Below are 18,857 nucleotides of genomic sequence, written 5' to 3'. Positions count from 1 at the left end.
TGCTGCTATCAGACACATCCATTTTAAATTTCAAAAAATTAGTACTAGAATTTAAATAATCAATGAAAATATTCAAATCATCCAAAGTACCATTCCATATTAGTAGACAATCGTCTACAAATCGCTGATAGAAACTAGTGTTACTAAGAAATAGATTTTGTGCATTAAACAAATAATTGCATTCCCATTGGTAAAGCACTAAATTGGCGTAAGGATTTGCTACGGATGTGCCCATACGCCTGTTAACTGAAGAAATAAGGTATTATTAAACATAAACACATTGTTCCTCAGAACTACATCCATAAGGCAACAGATATTACTAATGAGCCTATGGTCAGGACTAGGTTGAGAAGACAAAAATTCTCTAAGTAGTTATATTCCCACATCATTGGGGATAACTGTGAAGAGGGACATGATATCAAGCGTCACTAAATAATATTTCTTGGTATTTAAATCAGTTTTTACATTATTATACCATACCCGTAGCTTTGACAATAAATCACAAGTATCCTTTAGAATAGAACTACATTTAGGTAAATAAACTTCTAATTGCCAATGCAAATAAACTGATATGGGTTCAGTAACCCAACCACCTCCAGAGACAATCGGTCTCATGGGAATGCAATTATTTGTTTAATGCACAAAATCTATTTCTTAGTAACATTAGTTTCTATCAGCGATTTGTAGACGATTGTCTACTAATATGGAATGGTACTTTGGATGATTTGAATATTTTCATTGATTATTTAAATTCTAGTAGTAATTTTTTGAAATTTAAAATGGATGTGTCTGATAGCAGCATATGTTTTTTAGATGTCAAACTGCAATTGAATGATGGCATATTAAACACTAGTATTTATAGAAAGGATGTTAGTAATGGAAGATATGCATCACAGTAGTATGCATCGCCACATGTCTTTAAAGGTGTAGCAAAATCACAATTTATTAGAGCAAGTAGACTAACTACTGATAATACTACATTTGCTTCACAACTTGATAATATGGTAGAGGACTTTTTCTAGTGGATATGATATGAATTTATTATCCAAGCTTAAATCTGATGTAATGGAAGCTAGGCAGACATCACTTATACCAACTTTTTTGGAAGATAGGTCAAGCCTCACAGATAGTCAGTGTAATAACACCATTACTCAACATGAAATAAGGCGTCCACAACTTTTAATGGTAGGTCAAGTTCAATTAGACAAATTATTAACAGGAACTGGCCCATTCTGATGGCATTGGATGAACTAAAAACTGTATTGGGCACCAAGCCACATTTTACATATAAAAATATGAGGACGATTAAAAGTTTATTCTGTTATAAAGATTTTTATAGACCCTGTTATACACAATTGGCTGCTAAAACTGGTACTTTTCCATGTTTTAACTGTGTTGCCTGTGCTTACATCTTAGGGAATGGTAGTGATATTTTCACTCATCCTGCCAATGGACAAGTATTTAATTTTAAAATTACAACTACTTGTAATACCACCTTTGTGGTTTATCTGGCTACCTGCATTTCATGCAGTTCATTTTACGTGGGAAAAACAATATGTAAGCTTAAGGAATGTGTTATAGACCATAATTCTGAAATTAGGAGAAATTGTAACAATAATGCACTATGTAAACATATTAAAACTTGTGGTGAAACACATACATTTAAGTTTAGAGTGATTGATGCTCTATGTCCAAATGAAAGAGGTGGTGATGTCAACAACCGCCTTGAGCTCAAAGAATTTGAATGGATATTGAGATTAGCTGCTGACACTCATCCTGGTTTAAATAGCACTGTCAGTTTAAAACCTGTGTTAGTTAAGCTACGTAATATTGTAAAGTAAATATTTTATACTGTGTATCTACACATCTTTTAATATATTTATATGTATATGTCTTTAATTTATAATTTGTTTCCTGTCACATGATTTCGTTTGGCTGCTGGTCATGTGATTCTAGACCTGTATTTAAGCTTCTAGAGTTTAGTGTTTGAATGTATTAGTATTGAAGAAGGGTTACGCCTGAAAGCTTTGCTTTTTATTAAACTGGTTTTCTCTACAAGTTTTCTCTTTTAAATTCCAACTGAACACAGGTCCTTTTTCAGCAGAGGCCCGAGGAGAAAAGCTCCACAGAAAGACATGGTAAATGGGAAAACAATAAAGGTATGTATACAGTAGAAGTGATCATGATGTGGAGTAATACAGGAGCAAAATCGGTACAATCGAGTAGTAAGCTCTAATTACAAACATTGAGAAATAAGAAGTAAAACACAGTGCTACAACTTTTCTAGACAATGACTAGATAACAATAATAACAGACTAAACGATAACTAAATCTTGGAAGGATTAACAAGCAGTGAGTAATCTTCAGTTCAGTTTTATAGTGATAGAGAGGATACTCTATCTAAATCTGGGAAAGAAGAGAAGGGTTGAAAGGGGGGGGTTGTTAGTCAGAGTTTGGACAAGGACAAAGCCAGTGAGAAATTAGGTGAGATTTAAGTGCAGTCTTGAAAAAACTACAGGAAGGAAGGGTAGTTATAGCAATGGGAAAGCTGTTCCAGTGCCTGGATATAGCGCAGGAAAAAAGTGCTTCACCTGCTGAGTTTTTGGCTTTGGTGACCTGGAGTAGATTTTTGTTGCAGGAGTGTAGTGGTCTAGAAGAGTTGTAGGGTTTGAGAATTGTATGGAGTGATGGGATATGGAGAGGGTGGTTTACTAGTTTATTAGCAAATGTGAGTTGAGTTTGGTGTAGGAGTTGTGGGAGTTCAAGCCAGTCAAGATTTCTAAGGGAGACACAGTGGTGACTGCGGTAAGAGGCACCAGTGGCAAATTTTGCAATTTTATTGTAGCAGGCTTCGAGTTTGTGTAGGTCTGACTGTCTAAGATTAGTAAGTATGGGTGATGCATAGAGTAGGGTGGAGATTAGTTGGAAATTGGCGACAGAGATTCTTGCTGGTTTGGTGAGGTATTGGTGGCTTCTATATAAGGCACCCATTTTTTGTGAACTTTTTTGTTAGTGATATGTGGGTGTCAAATTTGAGATTATTGTCTATCTGTACGCCAAGTAGTTTTGTGTGGGCAGTTGGTGAAATGGAGGTATTATCCTTGGCTTGAATAGTGAAATGTGGGGTGTTTGGGATAGAATTGGTGGATTGGAAGATGATGAGTTTGGTTTTATTTGGATTGAGGATAAGCTGGGCATTAGATAGCCAGCTTTCAACTGAAGAGAAAGATTCTTGGGCAATCTGTTGGAGTTCTGTTAGAGTTGGGGCTGAGCAGATCAGGGTGGAATCATCTGCATACTGTATGAGGGAGGCATGTTTGGTGTCAGTGTGCAGGTTGTTGGTGAAAAGGGAGAAAAGTAGGGGGCCAAGAATAGAGCCTTGGGGCACCCCGAGAGTAACAGGGAGGTGAGGGGATAGCTTGTTGTCCCAGATGACCAATTGCTGGCGGCTTTGTAGATAGCTGTGGAAACAGTTTGCGGCTGGTGTGGAGAAAGAGAGGTCAGATACAGCAGAGAGTAGTAGATTGTGTGACACAATGTCAAAAGCTTTAGATAGATCCATAAATACAGCAGAGGAGAGGAGGCCATTGTTTCTGTGATGGAGGATAGTGTTGGTGAAGGAGAGGAGAGCAGTTGTCATGCTGTGGTGTGGTCTGAAACCATGCTAGGTATTGGAGAGGAGGTTATCGTTAAGGAGGAAATTGGAGACCTGTGAGTTGATGCATTTTTCGAGTATCTTGGAGAGGGGGGAGAGGATGGCAATGGGGCGGTAGTTGGAGAGGTCAGATGAGGGGCCACCTTTGTGAAGGGGAATGATGTGTGATATTTTCCATAGCGCAGGTACATAGGATTCAAATATGGAGCAGTTGATTAATATGGAAATAGGATAAGCTAGGACATCAGCTGCTATCTTTAGGTATTCAGCGGGCAGGCAGTCAGCTGCTAGTTTTGTGATTTTTAGTTACTCTGGGGTATCTGCCTCTACTACCTGTGTGTATTTAGCTGCCATTTCAAATTTCCACATTGGTTTTCAGGATCTTTTGCTTATGTCACATAGACTCTGTAAAAGTTTCTAGAAGAGGGTTCTTCACTTAAAACCTCCCTTTAAAGAATCGGTACAACCTTGGGATTTGCCCTTGGTTCTGCAAGCTCTAACAGCTTTCCCCTTTGAACCTGTGTCTTTATGGTTAAGAAATTGTATTACCTTTATCTACAACAAAAACAATGTCACCTTGCTTCACAGAGTGAAAGCACATTCCACAAGATCTATGGCAACTTCAGCAGCTTTTCATGCTAAGGCTTCCCTCAATGATATTTGCTCAGCTGTGACTTGGGCCAAACCTCATACCTTTATTCTTCATTACAAATTGGATTTGGCCTCCAGAGGTAGAGCTTATTTTGGCTCCATGGTGCTCAGGAATGTCCTTTCATGAGGGTCACCCAGGGATACAGGTAGCTGGGGACTCTGTCTCATCAGTAAGGAATGAACGAAGATTAACAACATCAGATAAAGAAGTTATGTCTTACCATAACGTTTCATCTTTGTTGTTGATCTTCATTCATTCATTACTTCCCACCCCCCGTCTCCCTCCGGAGGTTCCTGGTTGATCTCGTATACTCCTTTATTGTAGGTCTGTTATGACCAGAGGTAGCCTCTACTTTTGTCTATCAACTTGCAAACTCTATCTGAGGTAACAGGGAGCAGAGCATTCTGGGCAGGGCCTTGGCTCAAGAGTTTTTGGCTGACACGAGCTTGATATTTACTAGTCATCATAGGCTGTACAGTAGAGAAATGTTGGTTATTTATCAAGAATGCACTACCCTATCATTTTTACACATGTTTGGGTGTGGTTTGGGTGTAGCTTCGATGACTGGCAGTGGCTAGTGTGAAAGTAAGGAAATGGCTGAATGATCTTGAGCTGTCAATGGCATTTGTATGCACATTGTATTGGTCTTAAAATATAAGCTGCAATGCCTAAAAGGCAATTGGATCAATCACTTCCTTCTATTACAAATGTCATAAATTGAACAAAAAAAAAGCTGAACCTACATTGAACTGAGTGTTTACATATGTCACTGACAAAAGTAGATCAAACCGAATACTCTTTTCAGCTATGACCAAGCCATGGGGAAAACAAAACAGCAAACACTCTATTGTACTTTTACTGAAAATGATAAAAATAGCTCCTTTCAACCACAATAGGTAATGACACAACAATCACCTGAGAACAGAACGTATAACATAAAAGTGCAGGGCAGATTTGAAATCCATGCAAACAACTAAGGCTATTAAGATGTTTGCAAATATAAACTGCAGTTCTGTTATGCTGTGTGTACTATCAGTCAATGTAATGCAGAAACATAGGGAATTTCTCTATACGTAATATCAGAGGCATTTTTGATTGCCTGTACATGTTATTAACTTAAGCAGAAATGGTTGGCATATGTTGTTAAATTAATGCATTGGTGAACATGCCTGACCATCAGTCTGGCAGTATATTCATGAGATGAGTGGAGGAATGGTGAGGTTTGCTACTGAGCATGCAGGGTTGTATGTCTTTGATACATAACCAAAATGTTTCCAGTGTTTGCTACTGAGCATCCAGGGTAGTATGTCTTTGATACATAACCAAATTTTTTCCAGTGTTTTTATCAAATTCCTTTGACAAATTACATTCTAGGACATTCCCTGCAAAGGAATCATAGGCTCAATGGGATCTACCTATTCCACAAAATAAACAAACAACAATGTAAAAGCACCTCAGTGTACTACTTGAGAAGTCCATTCAGGTTCTTTTCCTACCCTAATCTTATTCTACTGGCAGTAACTTAGTTCTCTGTTCATACCTTTACAAAGTACTACAAATGTGATTCTTTCTCAAGTTCTAGAGTAGGCTTTGTGAGGACCATTCTCCTGGGGCTTATGGATCCTTATCCTTCCTCCTCCCAGGTAGGGTAGGCTTTGGGGATCTACCCATATGCACTGATGCAATGTGAATGATGAACATAGTAGACTTGCATAAGTTCTATTTACCTGTAAAAGTAGATTTTGAATTTCACACTGCCTCATTGGCAGCACCCATCCACCATCCCCTTTATTTTGTATATAGTTCAATGGTATCCAACCTTGTGTTTTTGGCTGTCTTTGTTTATTTGTGTTGATTCTATTATGGCTGTGAATTCATTGGCTTCAGGCAATTCTTGCTTCTGGTGCTTCTTGATTCATCCTTCTTAGCACTAAAAGCCTGAATAACTGACTCTCTGTGACAGGGGTTAAGTGTGCCCTGATGGGAGTGGCTTAGCTAATCCCCTATTACACAGAGGCAGAGGAGGGGATTCTGAGCTCTGGAAAGCCAACAGAGTTGGGATTTTGCAGGCACAGAATCCATATGCTACTGAGGTAGTGTGAAAGTCAAACATCTATAGCTATATATGCAACTGTACATTATATCTTGCTAAGAATATGACCAGGTGGCCAACTTCACAAACCTTGAGAGCAACTTCCATTATTCCTGTAGGCTTGCATTATTCTGGAGCTCACAGAATCCAACAGGGCTAGACTTTTCTTGGTCAGACATGATAGTTGGAAGCCATTAACATTTTTTTTTGAGGAAATACTGTGTTTTGCTAGGTTATAATATAGACTGACTTTGCATGTAAAGGGATATGTTTTCAGTTCAGAATGCTTGTGAAAAAAAGTTTCATTTTTTTTCTTTTTTTTTTTGATTGCATTGCATTTTTTAATCCATTTTGGGGGCAAGCAAAATGGTGATTTTTTAAAAAGTGACTGTCATTTTTACCTCAAAACTGGACTTTTACTTCTTGTGTTTTGCTTTTTGACTGTCACTTTACTGACCCTTCACCCTTCTTCCTGCTGCCTTGCCTCTTTTAGACTTGGTGCTTAACAGATTATACTCTCCCATCTGCAAGAAATATACTTCTGCATCTGAAAATATAAAGTTTTGGGTCTTGAGTTCTCAGATGCTGTTGGGGCAACTCTCAGATGCTGATCGGCAACTCTGCTGTGAACAGACTAGGCTCAGTGGACTGCTCACCATTGTCTCACAGTCCCACTGGTGTACCACTTACAACCACTAAGACTGAGATAGCAAAGACCTTTGCCTTTGGGCAGTTGGTGGGGATGGTTACTGATGGTTGACAGTTTACTGGATTGACAGTTGTCAGGGTCAGTGATAGTGCATAGTGGTCAGTCAAGCAAGAGGTATTGCTGCTGCACACTGCCTGCTGCACCTAATTTTTACATGCATTTTGCTACTTGGGATGTTCCCATGGAAGGGCTGTGGATGATGATACCCCTCCTGATGTTTTTCTTTCTTTTCCCTCTTTTTAATCCAAAGGATCCAATCAACAGCATAGACATGACAGAGGGAGGATGGAATGTGCTAAATGTAGGAGAGACTGTGGAGTGTGAATGTAATCCTAAACTAAAATATCACTGACTGGAGAATTAGTCACTTTTGTGTGGCTGTTTGTTATCCCAGGCAGGGGGACAGCCCACTTTTGTGGGTCTGGAGGAAAGTAGGGAATGAAAGCCTACTGTAGGTGAGAGTTGTTTTCTGTTGTTGTAGTGCCCTGCCATGGGTTGGTGGTCTTTTTAGAGAGTTCCAAGAAAAAAACCAGAGAAGTGTAGTGTGTGCCTTCTACTTTAGTCCTTGAATAGAAAAAAAACATGGACTTCTAAAGGGATTAGGGATATCTTGAATCCTTTTTATTTTTTTTTTTTTTTGACTGTTGACTGTTAAAAAAAAAAAGCCCCCCTTTATTCTATCACCACATTTTAATGTAAGAGACTGGAAGGGGCATCTTGTTCTTCTGAATGTTTCCTTTCTGATACAAATTATTGTTCAGTAATATTCCAAATCAGATCCTGCAGTGATATATTTACATAAACTTTCTACTGCTAAACATATTAAGAATGATAACCCTATTCTCTGTGACCCCTATTCTCTGTGACAAGGATGGAAAAGCTTTTATCAGGTTAGGGAAGAAAGAAAATTCTTCTGTTCTTAACTTTTTTCAGAATCATCCACACAGTCTCTGGAAGCAAGCAATTTTACTCCCAATACATACACAAGGAAACTCCACAGATATAACTAATTTTAGACCCATCGCGATACTCTCACCACTTTCCAAAATTCTGGAAAATGGATACATAATCAGGTCTTACACTAACTTCTGCAAGAAAATCCACTCACACCTACCCAACATAGCTTTCATCCCATGCACAGCACTACAACAGCTCTCCTGTCTTTCCTAAACTCTGTATCACTAGCTAGAGACAGTAACAAACTTATTTCCTATCTCTTCATTGACCTCTCTAAAGCCTTTGATACAGTCTGTCATAAACTTCTTCTCCTTAAACTAGCAAACTTACACTTCTCTCCATCCACCATATCTTGTTTTAACAGCTATCTCTCTGATAGACTCCAATCAGTCAAATGGCTCTCAGCTTTCTCCCCTCTTCTTCCTGTTAAAACGGGTGTTCCACAAGGCTCCATTCTTGGGCCACTTCTTTTTAACATCTTTACCAACCTTTTCTACTCTTCCTGTCCTGGATCCTCACTGATACAATACACAGATTATTCTACACATCACTTTTGCTGAATCACCAACTCAACTAAAATAATACACACAGTCCTCTTTTAACTCTGTAGAAAACTGGCTATCTGAAAACCAACTTATCCTAAATCCAAAAAAAAAAAAAAAAATTAATACTTTCTCCCTAAAAACCTTAACCACATAAAGTCTTCCTTCTCCATACTGTCATAAAATAATACTCAAATACAGGTGGACACCAGTGCAAAACTCTTAGGTGTTACTATTGATGATAGGCTAACCCTTAATTTACACGTCAATAATTGTATACGAAAAACACATCTCAAGCTAGGTCTCCTCTATAGAAACAAAAAATATCTTAGCAAAACTAACCCTTTCAAATGCCTACCTCTTGCCCACTTTACTTTATAGCTCCCAAATTCTCACCAGCCCCAACACTGGACTACTAAACAAGTTAGAAACAACTTATAACAGGATTGCCATACTTGCTGCCCAAAATTCTTACAAGTCTCATCACTGTCTCTCACGAAAAGAACTAAATTTGTTAGAATTACCTAACCTGCTTCAGTATAATCAGTTTCATATTATTCATTCCATTCTCTACAAACCCTCTTTCTGTCCAACTATCTCATCTCTAATCTCTCATTACCTACCCACTAGATTACTCTGCAGTTCTGAACAAGGCCTACTAAAAATCTACAAACCAAGGACCAAAATGGGTCACCTAGTCTATAGCTTTAACCCTTCCAAGGCCTGGAATAGCCTACCACTAGATATAAGATCCCTTGAACATCCCAATCAATTCAAAACAGCTACAAAAAAACCTTCATGAAAAATGGACTTGCCAATGTAATTATCCCCCATAAACACTCCCCTATAACCTTCTACTTCTCTTCTCTCTTCCTCCCCTTCAATAAACAAACTTACTATTTTATCTTCTCCTCTTGGTACATCACTGTACAAATATAACTAGTAAAATATTTCAGCTATGTAACTATTGCACTATTATGTATATAATATGTAATTATGAATGTATCCCTCTGATGAAGGTATTTCTATGTATTTCACTTGCCACAGTTTAATGTATGACACTGTAATGCAATAATGTGTGGTACTGATGAATGTAATGTGTGGCACTGTAATGCAGTAATCTGTGGTACTGATGAATGTATTTCTATAAGTATTCAATATGTAAAATTTCTATTTTCTGTTGGAGCTTTTCTCCTCGGGCCTCTGCTGAAAATGGACATTTGTAGCCCAGTCGGACAAAAACGGTCAACAAATATAAAATAAATAAATATAAAATAAATAAATTTTGAACTGCCAGGCAAAAATGAAAGTCAAGTTGAGTTCTTACTGAAACAGAACACTTTACTTATGGAAAAAGTAGATGATCTTGAAAGCAGGTCCAGAAGGAATAATATAAGAATATATGGTGTTCCAGAGAAAGAAGATAATAATATGCTACACTTTCTGAATACTTGGCTTCCAAAATTTTTAAATTTGCCAGAGACTCTTTCCTTTGGAATAGAAAGTGCATGCAGATCTCTTTCCAAACAATGCTACAGTAAAAACCCATTTCTACGACGAGATCTATAATTGTTAAGTTTCTTTCCACACAAGATAAAGATCTGGTCTTGAAAACAGCCTGGTCTAACTCCAAAAACATTAATGGTAAAACAATCGGATTCGATGACTACTCTTCTGCAGTAATTTCACAAAGGAAAAACTGTGTTCCATTAATCAAAAGTATTAAGAAATCAAACATTAGGGTTAAAATCCTATTTCCTGCAAAAATCTGAATTTTCTTAGCTGAAGGTTTTTCCTCAGATGAGCTATGTTCCATTTATGACTCCATGCTCTTACTGTCCATCACTCACACTCCATTCATTCCCACTTGGTGACCTACTTATCTCCTCCCCACTGCCTCACAAGAGACTCTGTGGTCAGTGAAGTAGCCCCTCTTGGCTGGACTGGGTTTCTCTTCCATGAATCTCAGAGTCTCCTGGTGATGAATGTGTTTCCAGCACGCGTTATTTTCATATCAAGTTTTGTGGTCTAAGTCTCTTGCTCATTGGGTTCTTTTGGATTTTGATTTTTGAGGTGGAGCATGTCCATTAATTCTGGGTTGGACATGGCCTTTGTATGTCAGGCACAGATCAATTCTGAGCAGACGGTGTATCACTTAGCTATAGGATGGTTTTCTTTCGAGTTATGCAGTTGTTTTGATGAGTCATTCTTTCCTTTTGGTGAGGAACTTTTGGGGGGTTTTCCAACTCCAGGTGTTGGGGCTTAAGGCACATTCCTAGGAGGGCTATACTCTTTCATCTGATAGGTGAGTGATAAGTCATGGGTACAAACCTCCTGATCTTCATGTGATCCTTCACTGAATGGGTCCTGGCTTAATGGGGACTTGGGACCAGACCACTGCCTCAAAAGTGTACTGTCAGAGCCAGGGTACTGTTGTCCCCTGATCCCTTTTTCTATCTTCTTCCCTTAATGTGGGATTTACACCTGGAGATTAATTAGGGGTATGAGTTTATGTTTAAGCATTATATTTATACATTTTTTGTTTTTTCCATTTAGATTATCCTGTCTAGCACCAGTTATCCATTTCTATGAGACCTGTCTGAGTGTGTGTGTGTGATGGTCTGGAACATTATATGCCTTGGTTGTCTGAGTCAATCAATATTATCAGCTGCACCTCAGAATATGCTTGCCTAAGTGCCAGAAGGACAATCACTTACTTCGAGGGTCTCCCAGTGTCACGGTGTGGGAGCTGAGCTTGGCAGGAGCAGGAGTAACCCTGTGTGTGCACAGCTCTTAACCCTGTGGGTTCTGTCCTTGAGCCCTGTTATGGGGATCTTGGTTTATGATTATTTACATCTAAGCTGGTGAGGTTTTTTGGATGCCCCGCCTCCGGGAGGGCAATTGTGATATGTGGCTACTGCCTTACCCTCATATGTGCCCTTAGTGACTGTTTTGAACAGCAGAGTGACTTCTTGGAAAAGACAACTTTCAGTTAAAGACAAGGGAATTGCCCTGCTGAAATATGAGCCAATCAGTGTCCAACTTGAGACTTCTGCATTTATTTATAGTCCCATGAGTGCCATTGTTTTTTTCTAGGTAGTCATTTGGTGGTTATCTCAGGAGCTTGGTCAGCACTATGGGGTGTGGTTTGCTTGGTGCCGTGGGCCCACAGTGGGAGGGTGGCTGTCGCTTAGATGCGTTAAGGGTATCGCTATGATGTCAAATGCAAGCTCCTGATTGTCAGCCTTATCATGTGTGGGCTTATTAGTCTCATTGAATTAAGTGACATGTTCATTCCCATTGTTCCGTTCTTTATTGATGAGCAGTTGTTTCTTGGAGAGGCAACTCTTACCTGGCATCTGAGATGTTTGGGTGGGCTAGCTCTGGTGGATAGGAATTCTTCCTTTGAGAAACTGCACCTGACTGTGCAGTCAGTTTTTTGTGAGTTCACTGTTTTTTTGTTTTTTTTCATTTCTTGTTGCTTTCGAGTTATTTCTGAGTTGCCATCTCTAACCTTCATAAGGTAAGCTAGTGATCTTGCCTTGATTTTGTTCTTTTTTCTTTTAGAGAATTTTTTGAGTGAGTGGCCTATTTGTATTTGTGATGAGGTGCTTTTTGCCTTATCTATTTATCTTTGATGCTTTTTTTGTGACTTTTATGTCTCCTCTATGCAGTTCTTTTGTTTGTTGTTGGGGATGCTGGGAGGTGGGGTCCACCCACGTCGGCTTTGGGTGTTGGATTAGTGGTCCTTATGTTCTTGATTTTATTCCAGTGTAGTGATGAGGAATTATGAGGTGTGCATTTTCAGCAGGCAGTCCCCAGTGGTTTTGGGGTTGTGGGCCTGACTGAGCCTTCTCCCTCCAGAGTCTAGTTAGTGGAAAGAGCTTTTTTGAGTTCTTCACTGTGGTCTTTTTTTGGGGGTTGGGGGTGGATTGGTGGGATGTGGAGATTAATGAAGGGTAGAACATGGTCTACCTGGATAATATATTCGCGCAATTCACCAGGTGTCCCCATGTGTGTGATGATGAAACTGAAAGGTATTTTTCCCTCTGTGTTTGGGTGACTCAAGTGTTCCATCACATTTTGAGTTTATGAATGAAGATAGGAGGAACCAGGGTGCTGGTGTGGGCTATAGTAATGTTCCCAGTCTATGCTTGGGTAGTTGAAGTCACCCAATATGATGGTGTTTGGAAAGACATTTAACTCGCAAGTGATGAAAATGGATGAAGCCAAGACATTTAACTCGCTGGATGAAGCCCTGGACTTCACACACAAAAAAACAAGCTTCTAGACAAATTAGAAGAAATGGATTGGTCCTTCGTAAGTTTAAAATGACATGCAATTAAAACTGGATGGTCAACAAAAGGAAATAATAAAAACAATCTCAATGAAAAATAATAATTTATCTTTTTTTTTTTTTTGGTGATTTGTCTTTATTTTTGACACCATTCCATATGAAAACAAATATTGCTTCAAAAGTTACAGAAGGACACAAAATTTCTGAGGTAATTCCATTTGTTTCACTAAGCTGATAATTGTTTAAACAGTAATAAGGGTAATTACTGTAGTAATTTGTGTTGCTATGGTAAAATAATATTTTATTACAATGGTATTACAAGTTACAGTACAATGCTTTAACTTTGTTTGATTGTTGTTCATTCAGATACCAGCATATAATTTGTTTATAAGAAAATAATAAAGCTGACAGAGAATTTTCTTTTAGATAAGAGTCAATGACTAGACTTGTGTGTTGTAACTGTTTAATAGGATTTTAATAACGTGTTTTCTTATATGCATATGTAAATGTAAATAATTTTATTAATAATACACTCATAGCTCTCAACCTTTCATCTCCAAAATGAGGAACATTACCTCTCATAATATGGATCAAATGGGCAAACTGTGGAACACTTACTAATAGCTTACTAACGACTTCAACTAGGAACCTCCTAGGATGACTAAGATGTGATAATTTTACTTATAGATCTTTTAATGAAATAATATGATTCAGTTCTATTTACCAATTATCAGTTAAAATATTGCTAACACTGAATGTGTGACAGACCCTTTCAATGTAGAACTTCGAGGAACATTAACTTTTTAAGACCCCAAATGAGGAACGTTCCTCAAAATGAGGTACACTTGAGAGTTATGATTACACTTCTTGTATTTTAAAATATTTTAGATGTTTTAATGCTGCTTGTTAAATTAGTTTAATAATCATTTAGTTACTTACTCATAAAGTTTTTAAAGCTGTCAGATTTATCCGTTGGTAATTTAAACTGATTATGTTGCAGATATGCAGTCCCGAGCTTTCTACAGCATTAAACAACATCTTAACAACCCATTTTCCGCCTTTAAAATGAAAATTTTACCTTGTTCCATGATTTTAAACGGAGCCACGAGCTACATGCGATGTGGAAAGTGAACCTGAAGCCATGCGAGCAACCAGAAGTGTCCGAAACTTTGAAACTGAAAAAAAAAGCTTAAAATTAGAACACTGTGACGGAACAAATAAAATAACCGAAACAAAAGAAATCCTTATGTTAATGTAGATTACTTAAACATACTTTCTATGTTCTTTTATTATAAAAAAAGGAAAGTATACTTCAAAACGTATTTAGAGATGTAATTCTATATAAGGTTGATTAGAATGGCAGTAACAGTTAACTAATGTTGCAATAAAACAGTAAATATTTAAAGGAGAACGCGCATTTCTGAAAGTGTAAGGTAAACTATTTTATTTTCTATGCCAATATGCTTTCTGTGAGAGTAATATCAATGGACTAACAGCAAATAGTTAAAGGTATGTTAAATATTTATAAAATAATATTGAGTTACTTATTACAGAGTTTTTAATACCTGTCAAGTTTATTGATCAGTGTTGATCTCGCATCAAGTTCAGTGCCAAAGTGGGCGTGGCCTCAATGACTGGCATGGGAACAGGGTGCGGAAACGAAAACAACTTTTTTGGAATTGCTAGAACAGCTACCCTATCATATTGAGCTGTATGTAGTGTGGCACAACGATCGTTCGTTGAAAATTGCATTAACAAGCACAGTATAACTTAGACAAATCATACACGTTTAGTAAGGGAAACCAACCAGCAAGTGACACTAAGATTGTGAATGTGATCTACATTATGCCAGCATCCAAAAAAATAAAAAAGAAATGCAGGGTTTAAGAATGATCAGGCTTATAACATAATATGTGTGATGTCACAGAATGCATTGATACAGGCATGTTTACATACTCAAGCACAGAATCTTACACCACAATTCTTATTAGTGGAAACAATAAACCCCAACCAACAGCCTTCAAGGAGGGTCCAGCGATATTGTACTTGAAGGCCTTACCTTGCATTTCGCGCAGAAGTGGGCGTGTCACGAATGATTGCTGACCAGGTCTGCATATGTAATGAGCCATGACTGACATGGCATTCTAATCAGCTGGTGAGAAGTAAATTAAATGCCTTTGGGAATAACTTTTATGGGAGGTGCAAAAAGAAGAACAGAAGTAGTAAACCTGTCCTTGCAGTACAGCTGAAGTGTTGTCCTTTAGAGAAATATCAAGTTCATAACCTTACCATTTGGAGTTTTTACAAGTTTTGTTCTCCCCATTTGTATGCAGAGAATGAAGAGCTCTTTTTCCAAGTGGCTGGCAGTGCTTTGGCATGTAAGTCACCTCAGCAGGAATGTCACCACAGTAGGACACTTAATTTTCCAGACTAAATTCAATCAGTCATATTTGCCGAGCTGTAAGCCATATTTTTCATATGTAGCAGTATGCAAGATGTTCTAGTGTTGCTAATGTTTCTTGGGGAAAGTTTCATAAGTTTTCTTTGTCACAAAAATAGTATGGTGTAACTGCTACCAGAATGTAAATTGCTCCAGTTGCGTGTGTATTACAACTTTTGCATTTGCTGTGATAGAAAAATATGTTTTATTGCAGTGTTTTTTAATGGCTAACTAGGTTTTGTAATTTAATTACATTTTGTGACAAAGGATTAGGTTGGCTTTTACCATATACACACATTGAACTGTAACACAGTTAAATGTTTTCATTTGGTTAACTTATAATCTTTGGTGTGTTCTGTATTTTCCTTAATAGCACCAGTCTGCTGTAAAGATCCTTCCATTGGCGATCTTAATATTTGTAAGTATTTCTGTGTAGTTCACTTTGCCTTTTTCATTGCAAAATTCATCCTGCTTGGAGCTTTTGAATGACCTTTAAGGTAGTGATGCATGTAAAGTGGCGTTAGGTTTGAATGTTATTGTGTAAAATAGACATATGCTAGTGTCACTATTGAGGGAATGCATATTCATTAGTGCCCGATTATGAAATAGCACGGGGGCGGGGCTTGCTACTGCGCGTCTGTTGAGGCCCTCAAGTACAATATTGCCGAGGGTCCATGAGGTTAGACCATGGAAATCTTTGTAACTGAAGCACAATGCATAAAAGTTATAATCATAAGCATTATTCAAAAAGTTTTCCTAACCAGTGCTACTTAACTGTGCTATTTAATAAACAAGAAATAGTATAATTCTAACTGCAAGCAATTTGTGAACCCTGATCAAATGTGCTGAACATCGATTCATTGCGCATGCATCCTGCATTAGTCATTTTCAATCATAACACTATACTTTCTATACCAGCAGAGAAACTAGCTTACTGTTTAGGTTATCTTTTGATTAGGCAAATCTTGTATGTCAGTCCAAACAGTTAAATTACTTAAAAAGCTCACTCAAATATCACTGCTACTGTGTATATGCTGTGTTTTAGAAAAGCAGCATGACCAACACTCATCCATTCTCTGATGCCCAATTTATACAGCTGAGGGTCACAGGGGAGCCAGAGCTTATCCTGGCACTCAATGGGCCCAAGACAGCAAAAGTAATCTTGCACAGGATCTCAGAGCGTCGCAGGATATCCATATACAGTATGTATACTTAGGGCATTTCAAAACAGCCAGTGAAACCCCACCTGGACAAATGGCATAAACAATTTAAAATGGAGATATTTTACTGACATCTCTTGTACAAATTTCTGACTAAACAGATTCCCAGATTTTCATGTACAAAATGTGGACAAATAAAACAACTAGTATACAAATCTCCTCCAAACAAGTTGAGATGAGTGAAGCTGCTGCAAGAACAAAATACTGAAATGCATTCTTCGAGGATATAAGTTTTAAACATATTTTCATTAGATCACAACATTGGTACTTTTTAAGCATATGCCTGTCAAAGAGAAGAGTGAATCATTATTTGACAATGACCAAACAATTAATCTGAAAGTACTGGGCAAGTGAAGTGTAAAGGAAAAGTGGGCTTTGTATTTTGGAACTCTGCTTTACTGAATGGTGCATGACTGGTCTTATTTTCCGATCATTCCTTTACTAATTGTTGTATGATTTTAACAAGTTATAATGTGCTCATTAATGTAGTTTTCAATGCACTATCATTGTGCCACACTACAAACAGAGGAATATTCATGCCAGTATGCGTATGAATATTAATTAGTTTAACCCCGTTGTCAGAAAATGTCAGGGGGGGAGGTGTAGTGTGGGCAAGACTTGCTACTCCACATCCTGCAAGGTACTACACTAATAAAAAGCCAAGATTTTCTGGGAACAAAGTTTAATAATAAAGTTTAAAGTACTTATATGTTAACATGATGTATGACAAAATATATAAATATGAATGTTTACAAGAATTCACTATACTGATGTGATCTCTTTCATGTTTTTCATAATATTAGCTTTCTCAGTTATGTTTTACAATAGGTTTTGATATTCTAATACAGTCGTGCACAACCCTTTTGTGGGGAGGGCCACTACACAAATTCTTAATGCATCTGCGGGCCACCTCAAAATATAGTAAGTCATTATGGGTTAACAATAGGTACAGGTGACTGGCATTTTTACTTAAGACAGCAGTCATTAAATTGCCTGTTTTCTACATCAACTTTGTGTTTAACTTTTTTCTGGCTTGTAGCCATAACTTATTACATACTCTTGCAGAAAATTACTACTGTTTACAGACTACAAGTTATAAACAACAAAGAACAGTTACTTCCGCAGCTAAAATTAGAGGTGTGAGCAACTGCAGTCAATTAAGTAGGTAAGCACATGCAGGAAAGTTTGAGTGACTGGAGTAAGGCATAGCATTTTTTCACTTTTTTAAAAAATCTTTGGTTACTCTCTGAGGGCCGTATGGTGTTACATCGAGGGCTGGAATTGGCCCTGGGGCTAGACGTTGTGCACCACTGTTCTAATATAAAGTAATAACTAGTTTAATGACAGGTAACCTGAAGTATATGAATGAATGCAGGTATCTTATGCATATACCTAATTTATTTATTTATTTCACATTTGTTAACCGGGTTAGTCCAACTGGCTAAGAAATTATCCATTTTCAGTGGAGACCCGAGGGGAAAAGCCCCAAACAAAACATACAAATACATACAAATAGAGACAAGTTAACAATATAAAGAGCAAAACAAACTTATGGATACAATGGATAAGAAAAATAAATATAATCCAAAGAATAGTACATAGCTATATACAGGGTCAGAAGAAGGAAAGTGCAAAAGAAGATAGGAGTAGAGGAGGAATGAAGTGATCTAGAGGGAGGAGAAAAAAAGAAGAGTAGTAGGATAAAGTAAATGATATAAGGAGGGAGGGTATAGAAAGAAGAGCAGATTGGATAAAGTAAGATGAGAAAGAGGAAAAAGGTAGGATATAATATTTAAATGGTTATAGATGTCATTGACTATATCTGAAATTATAAAATCATAATTGGATTACTCACCTATATATATATATATATATATATATATATATATATATATACACCCAATTCAGAAATTTTATGGATTGTATTACTGATATAAGGTTTACGTGATAGGTGTGTTGTGGTACATCCAGGCGAGCATGTTGTGTATACATATTAGGGGAAAAAGAGAATAAATAAATGAATCTGAAATATATAAAATGTTTGATTTTATACATTGATTATTGAATGAATAAAGCTATTAATAAATGGTTTAATGAAGTAATTGAAATATTGCAGTTGTGCTTTAGTAAGTAAAACCTAGTGAAATTTAGATGGCTTTTATCTTGTTTTCTGTTGGAAATTATAGATATTTCCAGATTTGTATCATACATATAGACACATATAAGGATTTATTTTTGTCTAAATATAGGGGGAATTGTGATTATTAAAAGAATATGAAATGTTCTGCATATT

General features: G+C 37.3%; 1 protein-coding gene across 1 annotated transcript in view; it reads right to left on the bottom strand.

Annotated features, from left to right (window-relative positions):
* Positions 1-14,063, bottom strand: part of LOC122810356 (putative sodium-coupled neutral amino acid transporter 8) — a 755,867-nt gene extending 741,804 nt beyond the window's left edge. Inside the window, exon 1 of the mRNA XM_044081937.1 lies at positions 13,983-14,063. The gene's annotated coding sequence lies outside the window, so the exon portion shown is untranslated. The remainder of the gene's footprint in view (positions 1-13,982) is intronic.
* Positions 14,064-18,857: the final 4,794 nt, after the last annotated feature.

This window comes from Protopterus annectens, chromosome 8.part1 (assembly GCF_019279795.1).
Source record: "Protopterus annectens isolate FY-2018-M chromosome 8.part1, PAN1.0, whole genome shotgun sequence".
Lineage (NCBI taxonomy): Eukaryota > Metazoa > Chordata > Ceratodontiformes > Protopteridae > Protopterus > Protopterus annectens.
The sequence above is the reverse complement of the archived record's forward strand: the minus strand, read 5'-3'. Positions and strand labels throughout refer to the sequence as shown.